Here is a 22,030-nt window from a genome sequence, read left to right on the forward strand (position 1 = left end):
TTGTTTTCTCCTCCAGATTGTTCATCCAGCCTGTCCTATCCAGACAGACCTGCGGAGATAATAACATGCATAAAAACAAAACAGAGCAAAACCAAGCAACAATATACAACAAAAAAACAACAACAACAAACCAATGACAAAAAAACCCAAAACAAAACACAACAAGAAAGACAAGTTTGTTGTTAGTTCAAGGAGTATTTGTTGACCTTTAGGAGTGTTTTCCATTCCAGTCTGTTGGGGCACCAAGCCCTGGCCCCAAAGACCACCTTAGGCATTCCCTGGGGACCCCACTGCTCCATGTGCATGTTTCTTGTCAGAGTAATTCTACAGCTAGGACTTTATTTTAGAATAAATTATTCCAATACAATCTTTTAGAATTAGAAACCCTTTTTAGCATATAGCAATGGGGATTTAGGTAACAAGAGAATATCTATTCATATGATTACATAAAATTTAGTCTTTAATGTATAAGGACATAAACACCTATGGCTATTTCTAGGTGGGATAAAAAATGTGCGATACATGTTATGCATGTGTCATGATCCAATGATATATAAGACACACACCCATTGTAAAGTATGTGTTTGTAATGCTTCTTATATTATTACATATATACCTTGAAAAGATGGGAGCTATGAATTAAACTCAAAACCCGTTATCCATGGGTAGCAGGAGAACATAATAGACTCTATACATATCATTTTACACTAAAGGAAACTTCCGTGGGAGGTTTTGCTTTCCTAGCTTAAGTAACTTTCATTGAGGGAGAAAATTAGTAGTGAACTTGATGTTTCCCATTGTGTATTACTTTTCTGGACTCTGTAGTGGTGTCCAGAGTATTTCATCCCATGTCAAATTACATCGCAATGGCCATTTGCTGCTTTGGGGCCACCTTGGAAAGCAATCATGGTTCCCTTGCTTGCAGGCACTTTATTCCCAGCTGAGAGCTGGAGCAGTCCGCTCTGCACATTATGCTTCGTCTTGAGCAGCGCTGCTTTATGGGTCCATTCACTTTTGTTCAACATTATCTCCATCTACCCGTGTGCTCTAGGAGGGTAATGGGGGAGGTGATAGAGCTCCAGTGTCCCCGCTGTGCTCTGGTTTGGAAATAGTGATTATTACATGTGACATTGAACAAGTGGTACCCTTTTCACTTTGTAAATATTGCAGACTCCAGAAATGTGCTTATTGAACTCAAAAGAGGTTTCAAACAAGTTCATCATTCCTTTGCCAATGCTGAAAATGATCTATGAGGGCTGATTTTAACCAGGACGTGACAGAATACATTGAGAAGAATACATTGCATGTCAGGTAAAAGAATAGCCTGGCCCCCCCATCAGTGTGCTTTTTAAAACTCCAGGCACACATTGGAAATGACTGGAATGATTTTAGGTCATTCTGACGATGCCCTGAACTCAGAGACCCGGATTTCTTTTGTGTTCAATGGGATCCTAGCATTCAAGTAGTTTGAAAATGTCCCAAGTAAAAATAATATGCAGCTGGGATTGAGAAGCCCTGTTCACAATCTTTAAAGAGCCCTGGTGATTATGCACTGGACTGCTAACCTCAAGGTCAGCAGTTCAAAACCACTAGCCAGCTCTGAGGGAAAAAGATGAGGCTTTCCACACATGTAGAGAGGTAATGTCTTGGAAACTCATGGAGCAGATCTATTCTGTCCTATAGGGTCTCTATGAGTCATGATGGATGGTGGGCACTGTGTCTGGTTTGGTTTGGCTTACAATCTTTACAAGCAAGTAGCTATTAGCTATCTTTGCTTCTTCCTTTACTGATGTGTTTTCTTACTTATATGACCATGCTGTATGCCTAAAACATTTTAAAGGCACACAGAAACTTCTATCTGTGCTAGCAAGAAGGGGCCATTCCTGAGTTTTCTGAATGAATTTCTTATTAATTAGTTCTGAGAAAGGTATAAATTTGAGGGATAACTTTATATAGCTTAAAGTTGACATGCATCCTCATTAATTTTGTTTCATCAATGTGATCACATTTCTCCATGTCCAGGATCAGAAATATGAAGCCTGTCATGGTCTACAATGGTTTCAGAATTTCTATAGCAGCATATTTTTTTTAATCAAACTACATAGTCCTCCCTTACCTCAGACTCTTTCCTTGGTCTCCCCTCCTTCACTAGAAAAATAAAATGGATAAAATAAGAAATGAATATGTCTTACATTTTCTTTACACAAATATATAAATGACCCTTCCGTAAAGAATCTTTGGCATTATTCTACTAATAATCAAACACATTTCTTGGCTTCTGAAAAGAATGACACAAACACTGCTTTCCTGCACTAAAATGGGAATCTACTTGCTGTTTTTGTTAAACTATATTTGTATAAGAGTCATTACCATAGTAGCTTAGCACTTTGACAAGCACATGATTTTAACACAAAAACAACTCTGAAGCAACTTCAGTTCTCCACATTGAATTTTAATGTCTCTCTTTTGTATCAAAACACAGAGCAATTTGATTGATTTTCATTTGTGATTAAAAAAAATCATAGGAGGTAACTTAGAGTTTAACAGGAATACCCACTCAATCTTTCTGCAAATAATCTCTCTGAGTGAGACCCAAAGCACAAGGCCATGTTGCAATCTTATTGCAAAGGGAAGGAGGTATCCAAGCCATTAGAACAAAGCAGAGTTGGGGCAGGTTCACAAGACCACCACCTCTCTAAGATGTGCTAGACCATGTCTGACTACATTTGCTGCCTTCAGACCAGCAGTAACTGCATTCCAGAGGAACCTGTTAGAGAGGCAGATTCCTGGCCCCATCCCAGGCTGAGTGGAGGAAAAGCACTGGTGGGTGCCCACCTACCTAGCTGGGTTTGAACAGGCCTCCAGGAATGCTGCTGCTACAATAGTTATACTCCTGGCTGCTGGCACTTGGTCTTTAGAACCCTCCAGTGGATCTGCAAGAGGGAAGTCCTAGAAACCTGGTCCCGTGAAGACTGCTGTGTCGTGAGGTACCCTCTAGTCAGTTCCCACTCAAGTGACCCGATCTATCCGGAATGAAACACCGCCATCACTACGTTATCCTCACAATGACTCTTGTTTGAATCTCTTGTGGCAGCCACTGTGCCAGTCCATTTGTCCGGGGTCTTCCTCTTTAGTGCTGCCATTCTAACAAGCATGGTGTCCTTTCCCAGGGATTGATCTCTCCGGATAACATGGCCAAAGGAGGAGAAAGGGATTCTTGTCACCCTTCCTTCTAAGGGACTTTCTGGCTGCACTTCTTCCAAGACTAATTTGTCTGTTCTTTTCGCAGTCCCCAGTACTTTCAATATTCTTCACCAACTCTATAATCCAAATGCACGGTGCTTCCTCAGTCTTTCTTATATGTTGTTTCCACTTCCTTATGTGGTTGAACATACCATGGTCTGGGTCAGGCATATTTCAGGGATTACAGTTTATGAGATGCTATGGGAAAGGGCAGTTTCATGCTGTTCTGCATGGTGGCTTTGTATCAGAATCCACTCTGGAGCACACGTAGTCAGATGATTCTGCTGCATAATTAAGCTTGATTACCACTCGTCTCTAAACTGTAAACTCCCTGAAAATAGTTTAGTTCTGTTTCATCATAGATGGATTAAAATAAAAACAAAAAATGGAAGAAGCTACTATGCCAAAGCAGGAGTTGGAAATCTATTGGCTGACAGACAAGTTAATACTGAAGAGATATATGGGGCAAGAAACAAGGAAGAACTAGTTTGAGTTTTTCCTGAATGTAATAAAATTATCAGCTGATGTATCCAGTTGACACATCGAGAACAATAAGGTATCTAGAATCTGTTGTTAAATGCTGTTTTTCGTGAATCTTACCAGGAACAGCATACTGTAGGGATATTTTTATTAATGTTCATGCACAAGTGAAGTATTCAAAATTAGTATTTTGATTGAACAGTGGGCCTAAACTGTTGATGGTAAATTAAATCATTTTCTGATAGTGTACTGATCTGTGGAAAACTCAAAGCTCACTAGCATTGATCCAATTCTGACATAGAATTCAGTTAAAATTTGGATCATTTACAAGATCTCGAGGAGCTCTGCTAGTATAGTGGTTACCAGTGGGCTGTTAACTGCAAGGTCACCAGTTAGAAACCACCAGGCACTCCTCGGGAGAAAGATGAGGCTTTCTCCTCCTGTAAAGAGTTACAGTCTCAGAAACATGCAGACGCAGTTCTACCTGCCCAGTAGGGTCGCACTCCATGGCAGTGATGTGGTTTGCACTCAATTCCTATAAACATTTGTTTTAATACTCTTCAAACTCCTTTTCAAAGCAATTAGATCCTTTTTCTTAAATAAAATTCTAGCCGAACATCCTAGCTGTCAAGCAGTTAAAGCAGAGGGGCTCTACTTCAAGCGGTTTGGAAGTATATCTAACAATGTTCCCTCATAGTTGTTGTTTCTAGAAAACAACACCAACTCACTGATATTGAGTCAAAGCTTACTTTAAGTGAACCCCGAGAGTTGAAAGTCCTGTCTTTCCCCTCGGAGGAGTGGCTGGTGGTTTTGAACTGCTGACCATTCATATAGCAGCCCAGAACATAACCACTACACCAGATGCCCTCAAGTTGGCTCTCAATCATAAAGACCCTTTGGCAGTAGAATGAAACACTGCCTCATCCTACGCCATCCTTACCATCGTTTGCTTATTGTTGCTATCATGGCGTCAATCTCTCTCCACAAGGCCCCTCCCCCTTTTCACTGACTGTCTTTTGCTGACCATGATATCCTTTTCCAAGGTTGGTGTCTCCTGATAACATGTCCAAAGTATAGGAGGTAGTCGTACCCTTCCTATTTTTAACATACATTCTGAATGTATTTCTCCCAAGACAGCTTCGTTTGTTCTTCTGGCAGCCCATGACGGGTTCAATATTCTTCTCCAGCATCCTACTTCAAATGCACCCATTCTTCTGCTGTCTTCCTTATTTATTGTCCAACGTTCACATACATATGAGGCAACTGAAAAGACCGGGACTTGGGGCAGGCACACACCTTTCTCCAAACATTACATTTGTAAGTCCATAAGTTAACCCAAATGTAAAGCTCAGTACTGAATGACAGTGACCCCATCAACAGAGAGAAGCTCCCGTGGCATGGTGGTTCCACATGGGGCTGTTATCATGAGGTCAGTAGTTTAAAACCTCCCGGAGATCTGAGGGAGAAAGCTGAAGCTTTATACTCCCACAGAGGGATAGGGTCTCCGAAACCCACAGGTGCAATTCTACCCCATCCTGTAGGACATTGGTTCTCAACCTTCCTAATGCTGTGACCATTTGATACAGTTCCTCAGGTTGTGGTGGTGACCCCCAACCATAAAATTATTTTCATTGCTACTTCATCACTGTCATTTTGCTACTGTTATGAATAGGTCAACCCCTGTGAAAGGGTCATTCGACTATCAAAGGGGTCGTGACCCACAGATTGAGAACTGCTGCTGTAGGGTTGATATGATTCCGCATTGACTTGATGGCGGGGAAAGAGCGGTTATAAACAGAATGGAACTGCCCTGTGGGTTTCTGAGACTGCAATTCTTGACAGCAATAGAAAGCCTCTTCGTTCTCCTTTGGAGCAGAGGCTGGATTTGAACTGATGACCTTGTGGCATATATGTTTTGAGGGTGGGGAACAAAAATCCCATCTATAGCAGCGCTGATATTTGCCCCATATCCCTACACAAAGTTTCTAAAACTTAAGAGGTAAGAGTGTTGATAAGAAGCTGCCTTGTTTAAAACAGAGGCTCCCCACCCCTTTATCCTCACCTGCCCCATCCCCCACCCTGATTTAACTTTCTGACAAACAGAAAAATCTGATTATAATTCACTTAAAAAATAGATTCCATTGCTTTAAATGAAATAAATACATATAAGTATTAACCTAAGGGTTCGATCTGACCTCGAACATCCCTTGAATCCTTTTGAGGAATGTGCTGGCCAGATTCCTAGATTTTACAAATTAATGGGCCTTCAATGCTTGAATAACTTATTGATCCAGAGCTAGTTTTCTAGGTCTATTTTAGGTTTTTTCTAAGCTTATTGTTCCAGGCTCATGTGGCCAGACTCTCCTTCGTCAGAATGAACTAGCAAGTTTGCACCCAAGCAGCTTGATACAACCGAGAGAGCTGCATATGTACAAGGCCAAACAGATCTGTTTCAAGAGAGCAGGTCCCCTCTCAGGTTGAGGGAGACGGCATGCTTCCGTCACAAAGTGGGAAGTGGGAATCTCCTCAGGATTTGAGGATGGCTCTACTCTAGGACAAAGCACTGCAGCTCTATTGGCTAGTTGAAGCCCAACCGGACTCCTTTCCTTCATCTTTACCTTACTGAGCAGATTTGTTGGTGAGGTCTCCTGCCGCATGTTTGATGATTAGTCCCCCCCTCAGACTGCTTGGACATCAGATTATCCTAGAGGTGACTGGCAGCTCATCTCTAGTTGGGAGTTAGGTGTTGAGCATCAGGGTGACCCTAACGCTTACATTCTCATTCACCAAGTCTCCTCAATCTTATGTAGATCTACATCTTCCCAATCAGCTCATAGAGAATTACATCATACGGATATTTCCCACTCGGGTGGGAAGGTTGTCGGATGTTGTGTTAGAGGGAACAGAGAACTCAATTTGATTAAAGATCTGAACATGCGCATCGTCTAAAGAAAAACACGGTGTGACTGCTCTTTGTATCTAAGTCCTTGGTTGCAATTCAGTTCTAAGTCTGTGATCATTGCAAATGGTTGTGTCATTCTTAATGGGTTCCGGGGGTAGGTTGTATTTATATAATTATTTTGTGCTCATCTTAAAAATCATATTTTAAATATCCATCCCTACAAATGTCCAAGGGAGAAAATGCACACTCTGTGAAAGTGAAATCAAATAAGACGTATTAAAAAGTTCAGAGAATGGCTCGGACCAGGGACCACCCAGATCCACAGAGTACAGATGGGTTCTCTGAGAAGCAACCAAGAAACAAGAGCTGTGGTTACAGGAAAATCCATCTGGCGACTTGGAGACAGACTGTCTTTAAGTGTTGGCTTAGCAGGATTTTTGTGGATCATGTATATGTGTGTTTACATGAGGGGCTAAGGATGCATGGATAGCAAGCATGAATGCTTTTCAACAGGGCATGTTTTTCTGGCAACATGCTATTAAAACTGCTTTCTCCAGCTTGTCTTTCCCTGGAGGTCCATTGTACAGGAGATTGGTCCATACGGCTGTGCATCCACATCCCCTGACCCCATCCACCCAGCCCCAGCCCCAGACATCTTGCATCTACTTGACCACAGAGGAAAGACCCTTTGACCACAGGCTGTCACACACTGGATCTGTCTGGCCACAGAGAAAGTAACATCGCCTTGAGGGGGTGTGGTTAGGGCAGCAGAAAGTTTCACATCTGCAGGGGCGAAAACAGCAAGAATTCAACAGTCAGCATGAGATCAGCCCTTTACTTTAGGCCCAAAGCCTCAGACTTAGAGCTCTGACTCAGAAGACAGAGACGCTTTGTTTGTGGCTCTTGAACCATGTCTGCTTCTCAGGAACATAAATGCATCTCTGTGCAGCTGCTCAGGCTCCTTGCTTAAGCAAACCAGCCCCCAGTCGCTTCTGAACATAATCACAAGGAGAAAGCTTAGTTAAACTTAACATGGTTTTTAGGGGAGAAGAAAAGTGTTCTCAAGATTTAGATGTTCTATCTATAAATGTCCTTTGTTTTGTTTTCAAAGGAGGTTTAATTACACAGGAAAACTTGAGTTCTCCCTTGGGGAAGAGTATTTTTTTTATAATGACAATAGTCGTTTTATGTAGTAATCCTTTGGTAGATAAAGAATGCTTGTGTTTGGGACTCATTGAAACTTATTGAAATGCATATGTCCCCAGTGAGTTGTGTAGAGAATCTATTTAAGGGGAAGATTGATACAATCAGAGAACTGACATCTGGTACAATTGGATATTTACAGTTTAGGCATCACAGAGGCATTAAAACAATGACTTTCACAGTTTGGATAGCCCCATTTTGTTTACAGGCATATCATGAATCTTATATATCATCTTCATGCCCTGGCCCACCTCTGCTTCATAATCCATACCAGTTCAACTGGAGCTTCCCAATCCTTTATGATGTAAATCCACTAAATCCTTCCATGTTCCCTTTCTCAGGGAGTGCTTACAGGGCCACTGGATCAGCCCTCTTCATTTGTCTGTCACCTGTTGCTGACTGCCCAGAGGTTTCTCCATCTCACTGGTTTTCACCTGCAGTGAGTATGGTGTTTACTACCCACCAGTCTTGTTTCTGCCCATGATTTCTCACAACAATCAGCATCAGGACCAAGGGCAGCTCTTGGACCTCACCTCTCTTGACACTCTATCTGAAGAAGTGCACATTTCTTCCACTAAGGGCTACACACACACACACACACACACACACACACACACACACTCCAAACACACTACCATCTAGTCAATTCTGACACATTAGGACCAGGCGACGCTCCTTCTGTGGGTTTCTGAGACCATCAGTCTTGTTTAACAGACCAAGCTCCCCGGACTCCCACTACGGTGCTCTAGGCCTAACGGTTCTAGCATGAGCTATTTGTCTTACGTTTGGCTGTGACTTCTCCAAAGACAAATTAGGAGTGGTTTCCTGAGGTTTTTCACAATATATCTCATTTGTAGATTTTTTGTTGTTCTTGTTGTTGTTGAGTTTTGGCTCTATTTTTGTTGTTGTTGTTGTTCATTTGTTTGTTTGTTTGTATCTTTTCCAATACACAAAATCCAGGATGGGTAAATCAATAGCGATAGTCACAGGATCAATGGCTTCTTGTGGGTATAGTGGGGTTGGTGGGGGGGGGGGGGGCAATGAGGAGTGAATAGCAACGAGTACAAGAAGGCCGGGGATGCTCTAGAACTGATTTTAGTGATGATTTCACAGTTCTCTTTTATGGAATTAAACTACTGAATGGTACAATATGTAAATCGTCACCTAATGTTTCCGCCCGGTCTCGAACCAGGGACCTTTCGCGTGTTAGGTGAATGTGATAACCACTACACTATGGAAACTCCCTGTTGAATTACATGTCAGTAAAATTACTTTTAAAAAAAAGAAGAATCATTTGTACCATTAAACCCACAAAATATAAAACAAGTGAGTGACATGAGTGAATGGGGACATGAAATGGAGTGAGCCTTTCCTGGTGCTCCACTCCTGGAGCATGATTTGGTTAACATCACAAAACTACCCCCCCAAGCACCTTCCCCGGCTCACTGAAAGACAAAGTGACAGCCCTGAGCTAACCTTGTTGCTCAGGTCTTACTGGGACCCAATTCAGACACAGCTCTTCCCATTTATTGTACCAATGTTTCATGCCTGCCAGCATGATAGGACCTCTCTTTCTTCTTTTTTAAATAAAACTTTGCTTTGACAAATAAAAAAAAAATGTTTCCCCAGAATAAAATATTTCACACTTTGAGGGAGGAATCTTTTGAGTGCTGACAAGAATGACAAACAAGATAGTTGGTTGATACCTCATTTATTTTATTTATCTTGTTTCCTCCATATGTTTTCATGAGTCAATTTTCATTTGAATATCGGATTATTTATTTTGGCTACAGTTAATTTAACCCTTCAAATAATCATGTGCTACTATTATCTCTTTTATGCCAATAAATATGGGGTGGTATTTTTCAACTATTTCAATAAACTCATTCTGTCTTGAGCATTTCCTATGAAGATTAAAGAAAAGTGCTTGAGAAGTATGTGAATAATCATGGAAAAAAACATTTCTTTTCTGTCATCCTTTTAATTCAAATATATAAAATAGGGCCATAAAGGATCAACATGCTCAAGCTATCTTAAACTAAATGAACTGAAGAATACAATGCAAGCCTCTAGTTTCAATACTTATGGATTTTATATGATGCTATTAAAAATGTTACAATTTCCCCCAACATACATTTAGTCATATAGTCTGATATTGCTCCTATTTAAAGATATTATCATACCTCCTCAGTTACTGTAGGCAAACACATATTTAAAGAGATGATTTAATTTTCGGTGTCCCAAGGCACCCTTGCGGCATAGTGGGTTGTGAGTTGAGCTGCCATGAACAAGGTCAGCAGTTCAAACCTTCCAGCCACTCCATAGGAGAAAAATGAAGCTTTCTATTCCCTCAAAGATTTAAAGTCTGGGAACTCAGAGGGGGAGTTCTGCTCTGTCCTGTGGGGTTACTCTGAGTGAGAATTGACTGGGTCAGAGTGAGTTTTGAGTTGATGAACTGGATTGTGGCTGGTCCTTCTCAATAGCCTTGTAAAATCATCAATAAAAAACAGTATTTTAACCAGGATTAATCAACGTTAGAACATTGGATGTTGGAAGAAGGGTGTGGTGTTGAGGTAGCAATAGGAAGGTGGGTAAATGGGTACATACACACTTTTGGATCCAGGGACTATTTTGTTGGTATGTGGGTTGGGGAACAGGCACGGAGTCAAGAACCAGAGAGCCAGTGTGGATCCCACAAGAAATGAGCAGATGTGGGAAGAGAGGAGAATCCGAGGAAAAAGACTCCAAGCTGGTGCGAATGTTAATATATTTTTTTAATTAGTTATCTTCTTTCTTCTTCCTCTAAATTTTATTTGTCTTCACTAGCAGCTCTGTTTCTTGCTGTTCTAGCAGTCTCCATTTGTGGATCACAAAGTTCCACAAGAATCTGCCAGGCCAGGAGGAGACGACCTGTAATAGTCCCTCCAAGTAGAGAGATCCCTAACAGTCAGGAAGGAAGGTAGGAAGAAACGAAACAAAATCATCCTGAGGCCCCTAATTCTTACTGTTACTTAGCGTGTCAGGGAACATATGAAATCAAGGGTTTGCGGTAATAGTTATGTTTTTATAATTATCTCTCAATAAGTCATTGTTTTGTTGATTTTTAATAATAAAGTAACTCATCCCCCTTGCTTTCAGAAGTAATGATAGATTGATGACTGAAAGTAGTGATTGATTAATGGCCTTGGTTTTGCTATTGTTTGCATGGAAATGGTTTCTTTTTTTATCCAAATTCTAGAGGAATTTATTGTACATTACTATGGGTAACCCAAGTAGGCGTTTCCTTGATTTATTACTGAGATGGAATTATCAAGGGAACTGAATATGTCCCAAGCAAATCAAAGAATATTTAATACGAAAGGTGTTCCGGATATTGGCTTGTGCCCATTTGTACTTGTCCCAACTGTCTCTTACCTTTTGGGGGAACCATTTCTTCCCTCTGTGAGGGTTTCCATTATATTTAAGGAAATAAGGGCAGCATTACATTAAAAGAGAGAGCCCAAATGCATAATTAAAAGAGTGACATTGAGATGACCTTAATCTCTGGAAACCCACACTCTTTGTCCCAGGTTTCATTTAAGTGACGAAAAGCCAGGGACTTTGCTCCCATGTGTGTCTACTTCCTTTCCTTATCTCTCAGAGACACTGTACGATTAAATCATAGATATCAAAGACATATTTTAGCCCCCCCCCACACACACACACATCTACCTAAAGGGTAGAAGATAGTATTGTTATCTTTTGAGGCTGGGTATTAAAAATTGTGATATTGATCACGTACCTTAGTTTAGCTCTTGTTGATCTAATCTTTGTATTTTAAGTTGAGAGTCAAACACCTTTTACTTTGAAAATCAGTCATCAGCCTCCTCATTTGTATTCTAAGAAGGAACAGCAGTGCCATGATTTGTGCTATCACTCTGCTCACAAGGTCCCTTTTGGTAGTTGCCAATAGCTGTTAGTCGAGTAATTGCTTCATAAAAAGAGAAGTAATTCAATTTATGGAAATGAGCAACTTTACTTAAAAACAGTAAGATGCATTTGGACTCTTTAGTGATCATAAAATGAAAACTCGCTCTTAGTAGGAAAATTAAATAAAATAAATAAAGAGGAAAACAAATCACTTATAATTCTGGTGTATTTTATCTTTCAATTTCCACTAGGGGTTAATAATTGTGCTTATACTATCATTTCAATTTGCTGTCTTCATTTTTAACTTGTCTCTTAACAATCTCTTCTGCCAGATAAAACTCTTTTTAAGTGACGGTATAGTACTCCCTCATTAGGAGTTATAATTTATGCACACACTGCACTGTTTCCACCATCTATTTTAACAAAAACTAAAATAACAAAAACTTTAAAAATAACCATTTTCAAGCATATTTAACTGCAGATTAAAATGGTTAAGTAATTATCAGCAGAGTTCTGAAGGCGTATTCATATGTTGCTACCGTTCTGTGTCAGGCCTGGCATTACCACTTCTTTCTCCAGATCTCAGTATCCATCAATAACTTGAATGAAGATCTTCTGACAGTCCTCTCTTGGTATCTTTGTGGCAATCCCCTTTGTGGGGAACACCCAAGTTAATCAGTTATAGCATCTTCATTCCCAACTCTTTGACTAGACTAGACAAAGTAGCATCTATAATTCAAAGGGGCCATGATTACCACAAGGCTACGGAGGGGGCATAGCGAAGCTCCTCTGGTTTCCTAACTGCCACGAGGCAAAGGTCAGATCTGACTGCAACTTCCATCCTTTTTAACCTTGGCTGACACCAAGCATTCCTCCCACAGCACTTTACAATGCTGGGCTCAGTAATGGGTTGCAATAGCCACACAGAACTCACAGACAATATTCCAAATTGAGGGGGGTTATTGTGGGAGTTGGGGGACCCTGAAGGCATCATTGCAATGACTAGTTGGACTGCGGTTCCCAACAACCAGCTGCTCAGTAAGAGAAAGATGAGGCTTTCGTCCCCTGGAAAGATTGACCGCCTTGGACACACACAGGGCCAATTCTGCTTGGTTCTGTAGAAGTCAGAATCAAGTAGATGGCAGGGAGGGAGCAATTGGAAAGGTGCTAGGTTACCACAAGCCAGGATCAGAAAGCATTAGGGATACAGTCACCGGTCCACATCAACACCTTTCCTCAGCAAACAGTTGCATCTTTCTCCATTGTTCAGCCTCACAGCCAAGAGGTTCTTTAGCTCCTGCCTCTATGGACCAGGAAACCTGCCTGCGGCTCTGTCTCCCAATCCCACAGACTCAGTGGTGCATTTCTCCTCTGCCTCGGGGTTTCCCTCTCTCAGCCTGGGCTATCGCTGCTCTTGGCTTCCCCGACTTGTCAAGCAGAGGAGAGCTTTTCAAACCATCTTGCTGTTGCTAAAATACCCGTTCTGATTTCTTGAAATATAATTACTGATGGCTGTGGATTGCTAAACTCATTCTATACCACATGTATACTTTACTACATGTGCAAATTGATCATATGCTTATTATATACTCATTTCTTTCTAAAAGTACTCATACTACTGGTTCTTGTTATTGCAATTATATTTTTTCATTGATATGTAATCAAAGTAAAAATTAGTGCTACAGATATATAAATACATATATATGTATGTATGTATATGTATACACACACACACTCCCAGTAGACCCCAAGTTAACATATTAGAAAGATACAACATAGATGCGCCCCTTAAAATTGCATTATTTTCTGTAGGGAGGGGTATTTAATATCAAACATTTTAAATATAAAACGAGCATATACTCACATTGCTTCACAAGGATTTCTAAAATTGTACTGAATTATAAAAATAAAATTGGGGGAAACAGTGTGCTTCATGAATTTGCTTTATTCATACTTTTAAAAATATCTCCTAGTCTCCGAGATTGAAAAATGGAAATATCTCTGCATGTTATCTAGGGTCAAATCTTTAAAAGATGAGCATTATTTTTATGGACCTACTTTTAAATTAATTGATCAAGATAGAAAGCAAAAGATTCACAGCTCAATTTTTGAAAAAAATAATTGCATTAAGAGAAATATAGATTTCAGAGCTAAGAAATGTATACTTTATTTTATAACTATTTAAAAGTTATCAGAGCCTTAGAGTGCCTATCTTTCTCTCTATGTGAAGATCAGTCTGGCCAGTCTTGCTTAACGTGAACTGTAATTGTGACAGACTTAACCCAAAACCAAACTCACTATATTGAATAGATGCTGACTCAGATCAACCCAGTCAGATAGAGTGGACCCGCCCCTGTGGGTTTCCAAGTCTGTACACCTTTATGGGAGTAGAAAGCTTTATCTCTATCCTGTATAGAGGCTGATGGTTTTAAATTTCTGAACTTTTGGCTAGCAGCTGAAACATAACTCCCTACACCAGAGGTTGGAAAAATAAAAGAGTTTGTTAACGGCAGGGCACGTGATGTAGAACTAAAGTCAGTCAGAATAAAGACAAACATTGACATTTTAAAGGTAGGTCACAGGATTTATGAAGTATTAAGTGTAGTGGCAGTGAGATTATCACAAAGTTTTAAACTGGGTACACTGGATGGATAAAAGCAGTAGAGTCTCGTTACCTAGTGCTGCTACAAGAGAAATAACACAAGTGGATGGCATCAACAGCGTACATTTATTCTCTCACAGTTTAAGAGGCTAGAAGTTCAAATCCAGAGCCCCCGTCTACTGGAGGCTCTCACTCTGTTGGCTGTGGGAGAAGCTCTTGAGCTTCATTCCCTGGTTCCAGAGAGACCACTAAGTGCTTTATCAGCTACCATCCCCATCCCATTCCCACATTCCGGCTTGCTTAATTGAATCCTTTCACATTTTCTAAGAGGTTGATTGTAAGCACGAATCCTGCTTCATTAATATAAAAATACAGCCCATGCCCAAATTGAATTATAACCAGGGAAGGTCATGGGGTTACGATTTGCAGTCCCTATCTTTGGGGGGCACAGTTCAGTCCATACCAGACAGCAAGGGTAGAAGGAACCAGGGAGGACAGGATGGGCATTAAGACAATCAATGTAGCCTGGCCAGGGAAAACATTTAGGGATGAAAACTATGAATTATGATGTCTGCACACAACACATTTTTTGGATAGAAGAATTGAGGATTAAGGGTAATGGAGTTTAGGTGATCGATAGAAGCATCTTGGCTTGCTTAGATTTTGTAAGGTGTCTTAGACGTAAGCTATGTGGTAAGTTTGGCCCCAAGGGTGTTGGTGGATATCTTAGATGCTGGATATCTTGGATGGTTCATCAGGTGAAACTCAGGAAGGTCACAAAACAAAGAGCATTTAGCATTCATGGATTTTAAAGAGGAAAACACAGCACACTTTGCAATGGGCCCACACAGCAGGGGACACCTGAAGACAACAGAATAGCTAAGTGGAATTAGAGGAGAGGATTTGTGTATGGCAAGCAGGTGGGGCCTTAGAGTTTGTGAACACTGGAATGTTAAGGGTTGGTTTAGAAGTATCTATTGCATTAACATAGGGAAAAGGGAGATCTTTTAATCATCGGCACCCATATGAGGCATGGTGGGGAGGCAAAGGAGTAACTACAGTCAGTGATCTCAGTGACTATAAAATTGAGTTAGTTAGTTCATTGTGCCAACCTGGCCAATAAACACAAGTGGGGTTAATTGAAGGGTGGAGAGATAAATGGTTTGGTGAGCCTTGCCTTTCAAGTTCTCTGGTCTCTTGCTTTCTGATGGTCAGACCAGGGTACAGCTGCCTTAGCCAGTTCCCTGCTTCAGCTTGCAAGGCTGACTTCCTGCAAGACATCCCCAAGGAGAAACCACATGGACCTACCCTGATGCAGCCCTGGGTGCTGGAGCAGCCACATGGAGACCCCTGTTAGCACTGAGATGTTTACACATTCACTGATTCGGCTTTCCTCCTGCAGTCTGCGTAATACTGTATGTTTTGTGAGATGGAGGAGGACTTTGTGGATTGGTGTTGGACATATGGGTTAATGTTGGACTTGTGGGCTTGAGCAGCACTTGGTTGGGATGTTTTCTTGATGTGCATTTAACCTTTACATAAAACTCTCTCTTATACATGAGTTGCTGTGGATTTGTTTCTCTAACGTACGCAGACTAATACAAAACTTGTGGTGTGTTCTGATCATAGTAAACTATGAGCAGAATGCCCAGGATGGCCAGTCAGAGACCACAATTGGGAATCTGTGTGACAAGAGAGGATGGTCTTGTCATCAAGGAGAAATTAAGGGATGCGACACAGCAAACTCTGTAGTACACAAAATGACTTTTTGAAAGTACAGGTTAAGTCCTTTTTGGTTGAAAACACCCCTAGGAGCTAGAAAGGAAGGATTGGCTCTTGTTCATGTTCCTCTGTGTTTTTAGGGGACAGTCCTTCCTGTCACCAACCTGCAACAAAATTAGATATGGCCTAGCTTGTTGAATGCCAGTGCTGTGTCAAGCTATACCACAATCACCACTAATTACTATCATGTGCAAAGGAAGCACTGTAGATTCTAGCACTGGCAACTGAATGCTGTGGCCCAGAAATAACATATTTCTGTTAAATTTCAAGGAACAGAAGTAGTTTAGGTCCCATATGAAATAAAAAGAATGTGAAGATCTATTTGAAGAGTCTAGCAGAGAAGAACAAATATATATGCATATTAGTGAATTATAGTGATATCTGTGGAAGTCTCTCTCTATTGGCTCTTGTATTGTGCCTCAAACAGCATTCTCTACCTTTTCATTTAGTTCTGATAATTGAGTGCCACACAGAACTCACAGCTAGTGCTTATGATTATAGGGTTTCTTAAAGCAGTTAATAGGTAACAATGCAGGTGAGAAATTCTCAGGAGACTGATGTTAAGCTGGGACATGATCAAAAGTTCCTCCAGCGCTGCTAATAAAGGCTTAAATGTGTTCCACATCCCATGTCTCTGTAAGCCTTGACCGGAAAGCATTGTGTTCAGGCTCTATAGGTCAGTGAACCCATTCAGTGCCAAGAGGTGCTTGGCTCCTGTCAAACAGCCTGAAGGTCTTCAGCTCCACCTTTGGGGATCAGCAAACCCTGCTTCCCAAATGAATTATTCAGAGGGAACCCACTTCACAAGCTGGACTCCTTCAGAAACTGCAGGTGTTGCTGTTAGGTGTCAGGTAGTCAGTTCCAACCCCGAGATCCTATGCTTCACAGAGCGAAGAAATGCACAAGTGAATCCCATCACTCCTCATATCTTCCCCACCTTCTTACTCAGACCCATGTAGGAAAAGGTTGTTTTGTGAGCACAGAACTTTTGGCCAGAAGAGCCTCATTAACCAAGTCACTGCTTTCTACCCTTGTGGATATTTGTGAGCTCAAGATTCACAGGGGCAGTTCCATATAAGGTCTCTATGTGATACCCCAGAGGCATGATTGATAATGTTCTCTACCATAAAATGACATTGATGCCTCTAAGGTGAACCAGAGACTTTATAAACTATAGATGCATGGATGGACTTGGAGCTCTAGCCCCAATCTAACAACAACTGGTTCTTATAACATGGACTTGCTTGATGCTCTCCCTCATGACTCAAGATATGACTAAGACATGGGTGCTGTCGCCAAGTGTGGTGAAGAAACTAGTTGGTTCCCAAGGATCAGACAGAATAGCGTCTGGCGTTTTAAAGGCTTGTTTTCAAACAAGCAGCCTTCTAAAAGGGGCAGCAGCTAAGACCATATGGAAGAAGCACATTAATCTGTGTAATACAAGGATTGTTTATAATATGATCAATATCTAAAGGAGGGAATGACTTCAGAGCTTATATTGTGATCGCCTGGTGTGCAGAAGGGCATGAATGACAGCGGAAGCTCCAAAATCTCCTTGCAGGGTCCATACATGGATTGAGCCTATGGTGAATCCCCTCCTATCATAGTTGAGGGATGTTCAACTAATAACTCTGTTATTAGACAGAGAGCTTTGTAAAATCGACTTTGGCTAATATAGTTAGGTCAAAATGTAATATAGTATCTTTTGATCTCCTTTTGACCCATTTTAAAGCAGTTTCAATTAAAAATAAAAGTGAAGTGGAAATACATGTGGATTAAGCTTTTTTTGAATCTCCCCTGACCATGGACTACGTGAATAGCCTTGCTATCATGCGGAATGCATTGGAAAGTAGGGTTTTTTTGCTTATGTAAATTTTAATATATATTTTAAAATAATTTTATGGGGGACTGGTACAACTCTTATCACAATCCATACATGCATCCATTGTGTCAAGCACATTTGTATATTTGTTGCCCTCGTTATTCTCAAAACATTTGCTTTATATTTGAGCCTTTGGTATCAGCTCCGCATTTTCCCCTCCCTCCCCCCCAATGAACCCTTAATAATTTATAAATTATTATTAGTTTGTCATTTCTCACACTGTCCAATATCTTCCTTCACCTAGGAAAGTAGATTTTTGCAGATGCTGTTGCATTACAAAATAGCACCCTATCATTTGGTTTTCCTTACATTAAAAAAAAAAATATATATATATATATATATATATAGCATTTAGGATCCTGTAAGGGAAATTTTCCTAGGGTGTGGCTTGAAACCCATTTTATTTATTTTACAAGACAAATGAAGAGAGAACCCATCAGAGACCAGAAGACCCTGTTGCCACCAAGAAAGAAGAGCTAGAGTAGAGCCTGTCCCTTAGCCCAAGTCCTTGGATTAGAAACCTCCCTCCCCTTAAAACAAAACCAAAATTCAACTCAGGGCTGTCTAGGTATTTTTCCCTCCTAGCCGCCTTGCAGGACAGGGTAGAATCGACCCCATGGGTTTACAAGACTCCACTATTTTAGGGTTGTAGGAAGCATCATCTTTCTCCAGTGGAGTGGCTGCTGAACTTAGGTCAGCACAATGCCACAGGGCTCTAAGAAACCTCCTAGAGACGGAAAAAGATTAATGCCAAGACAGATGGGCACATACCCGGCCTATACTTGTTGAATGGAAGCAAAGACCTTTCCCCCGAGTTTTCACAGAATAAAACAAGCAAACCAACAAACAAAACAACCCACAACCTTTCTCTAGAGCCAACTGAAATCAAACTCCCAGTCTTCTATGCACTGAGAGAATACATTTCTTTCATTAAAGTGATCTACTTGTGGTTTATTATTACAGCCAAACCAAATAACTTGGAGAGATCTTAATGCATGTTTGGGAGGAACCCGATTCAAATCCATAGCGGTGTTTTAAAACAATGATTGTTTCTTATTTCTCAGAATGTTGTGGTGTAGTTAGGAAATTGTTCAACTAGGTTTTTCTGAATTCACTCATGGACTACATTCACCTAGGAGACCCAAGGTGCCCTCAGCCACATGGCAGTTCATCCTTAACAATAAGCCAGTGAGGAAGCACAATGCATTTTATGACTCATGCTGTGCTAATCCCTTAACACAAGGCCTACTGAGTTTAGGCAAAGCAATTCATAATAGTGCCCGGTATTATTTTAGACAAAAATAGTCATGTATATCCCAAAGTATACAGTTGGAAAAAATCTCATCACTACCATGCATTTATACAAATAATGCTTACTATACATATTTGGCATACTATGCAACCCTCCTTTCATGTTGGTTTTATATACTCTCGATGTTTATGAACATAATTCAAAAGGGTGTATTACATGTGAAAAAGAAGGTAATTAGTTTACTCATGATTTCTTCTTTTAGTCAGTAAAGGACCTCTTTGGACAATGAGGCTTTTCCATGAGGACTGGCTTTATGGTTCTATTTTAGATAGCTTTAACCCATGACTTAACATAGGGTTTTATTAGATCACTTCTTAGAGATTGTCATCAGAAAAATATGTGGCCTCTTCTGTTGTCACATTAGATCCTAATGGTCAGAGTCGGGACTTGGCCATGCTTTCAACACAGCGGGGATGGTGTGACTGTGGAAAAAAAGATTTTGTTTTCTCTGAGCCTTTGTGAATTTTGTACAAACACGCGGATGGATCCACATTTCTCACTGAAGTACCGATGTGACAATCTCCCAGCTCTCAGACTGATAACTAGTGCCCCCAAAATGTGTCCCCTCTTGAGCTTGCCATCTTCTCCCTGGCATCTGAACTTCTATACTTTTCTTACCTTGAAGATACCGTGTGTCTATTTCCTCTCCTTCAAAATGCTATAGGGACCAATCCTGTCCCTCCTCCCAATGGATGGACTGGATCTGAATGTACAGATATTTTCTAAGTTTCCTTGATTCTTGAAAACTGTCAGATTGAGTGAAAGACATGATGAATTGAGGGAACATTTTTTCTTGGATTTTTTAAAACCCAGAAATAACATTTTTATTCATGAATAATCACTGCTAAAATAGAATAACTAGCATTCAAGTTAATAAATAAATGCCGATGTTTATAGATAATTTTATTTTAACATTTCAAAAGTAGCAAGAACAGAAGTATTGTCTGTATAGTAATTCACACTTCGGGGCAAGAACTGGGCTTGGCTAACTCCATGCAAGGAAGTAACTACTAAAGATCAGCTGAAGCACCTTTCATGCCCACGCCACTATTGAATGGAGCATTAACAATAGAATCCTTGGGCTCACAATAGTGTGTTTATACCTTCCCAGTGAAGGGCTTGGGATTGAACAGATGTGTGTCAGGGTCAAGGGACAAGGTGATAGAAATGGTGTGCCAATGAGTAGATAGCAATTTTCTTCTATGTCTAGTACCTTGATTCTTCATCTGTACAGGTATTCTAATCTTTTTCCTCTCTATTTAAATTTTGAGGATCAAGTGTATAAAATCTAGATCCAATCACGCTTTAAACTGTAAGAAGCCATATAGTTGTTGTCTACCATTGCTGACAATTGTGTTAATTCACCAAAGGAAACCAGAAGGTTCTTTTTATATACAAATGTGAAGAACCCACTGATAATAATTTAGGCTTCAGAAATCAATAACTGGTGTATCAGAGAGAGAAGTTACACAGGAAAAAGTCCTAGGTTGATCTCTATCTTAATATGAACTCATAGTCTAAGATGGCTGCAAAGGATTTAAAACAACCTCCAGCATGATTATGAATAAAATGTTCACATCACATGAGGACTTGTCATCCCACTGTCCTCTGTGTAGAGCCCACCATACTGGAATAGTCTGCGATTCCAGGGAACAGTTAGTGAACTGGGATAAGCCAAAAAGAATGCATCATTCATCCCATCTCACGCTAAGGACAGAGTAAGAGCTAGTGGCAGAATCCATGCAATCCCAGATTATAGATTAGTATTAGAAAAAAACAAAAAGAGTCTTCCAACAGAAAGCAAGGCTGCTGTACTAGATAGAGAATACACGGTCATGGAGGCTCTTCATGAAACATAGAATGGTCCCCCTTTTGAACACGTATGTGAGGCATGAGGAACTGCAGGTCTTCTACCAATTTGGTGTACATAAGTCTATTCTTGTCAAGGTTGTTATAAAATGTCTAATATTTCCAAACAATCATTTTCTGAAGCCCATGAAAACTTGATTTCATGATGCTAAAGTAAAACTATAGTCAGTTCCTCTGATTCAACTGGGAGGCCCTATCTAGTAGAACTCATCTTTTAAAAAATTATGCTTCTAGAAATAGAAGGACCTATTAAATATATTGGCACAAATATTTTGTTAAATTATTTGACCACATAATCTTTTTTTTGTTTTGCATATAACCCCAAAGACCAGCCTTGATCAATGGTATATTGATACAAGTAAACTTACGGTCATATCAAAATTTTTATTAATTTCCAAAATAAATCATTCCGATCTCCTCTTCTAGTTTAGGAAATAATTTTTGGTGTTGTTAATTGCTTTTTGAGTTGATTAGAGCACAATGTGCAAAAGTAGAAATGCTCTATCGAGTTTTCAAAGCTGTGACATTTCCAAAACAGATGGCCAAACCCACTGGGTGTGTTTGAACTCCATACTATCTACTAGTATTCAAACACTTAACTATGTTTATCACTCACGAACTATTTTGGAGCCTTTGCATATTTTAAACTATGAACCAGGTTGCAAAATAGAGTTTAATTGATTTAGTTTCCTTAGGAGTGGGGGTGCAGGGAAGTTGTAGGCTAACAATAGATGCTTGGAGTCTCAAAGGTAGACTTCTGTCTTGACAGAAAAATAGAACTTGTCTGTGTAGCATATCTATATTTTTCACCCTGTTATATATTGAAATGTTAAACTGTTATTTACC

General features: G+C 40.2%; 1 protein-coding gene and 1 non-coding gene across 3 annotated transcripts in view; one reads left to right on the forward strand and one right to left on the reverse strand.

Annotated features, from left to right (window-relative positions):
* Positions 1–22,030, forward strand: part of LRRC4C (leucine rich repeat containing 4C) — a 1,557,030-nt gene that overhangs the window by 405,908 nt on the left and 1,129,092 nt on the right. The window lies entirely within an intron of this gene.
* Positions 8,997–9,069, reverse strand: TRNAV-AAC. Its single transcript has one exon. It is a non-coding gene; the product is annotated as a tRNA-Val (tRNA).

Source organism: Echinops telfairi, unplaced genomic scaffold, assembly GCF_000313985.2.
Source record: "Echinops telfairi isolate 266 unplaced genomic scaffold, ASM31398v2 ScPeMD7_60;HRSCAF=208, whole genome shotgun sequence".
NCBI classification, from domain to species: Eukaryota; Metazoa; Chordata; class Mammalia; order Afrosoricida; family Tenrecidae; genus Echinops; species Echinops telfairi.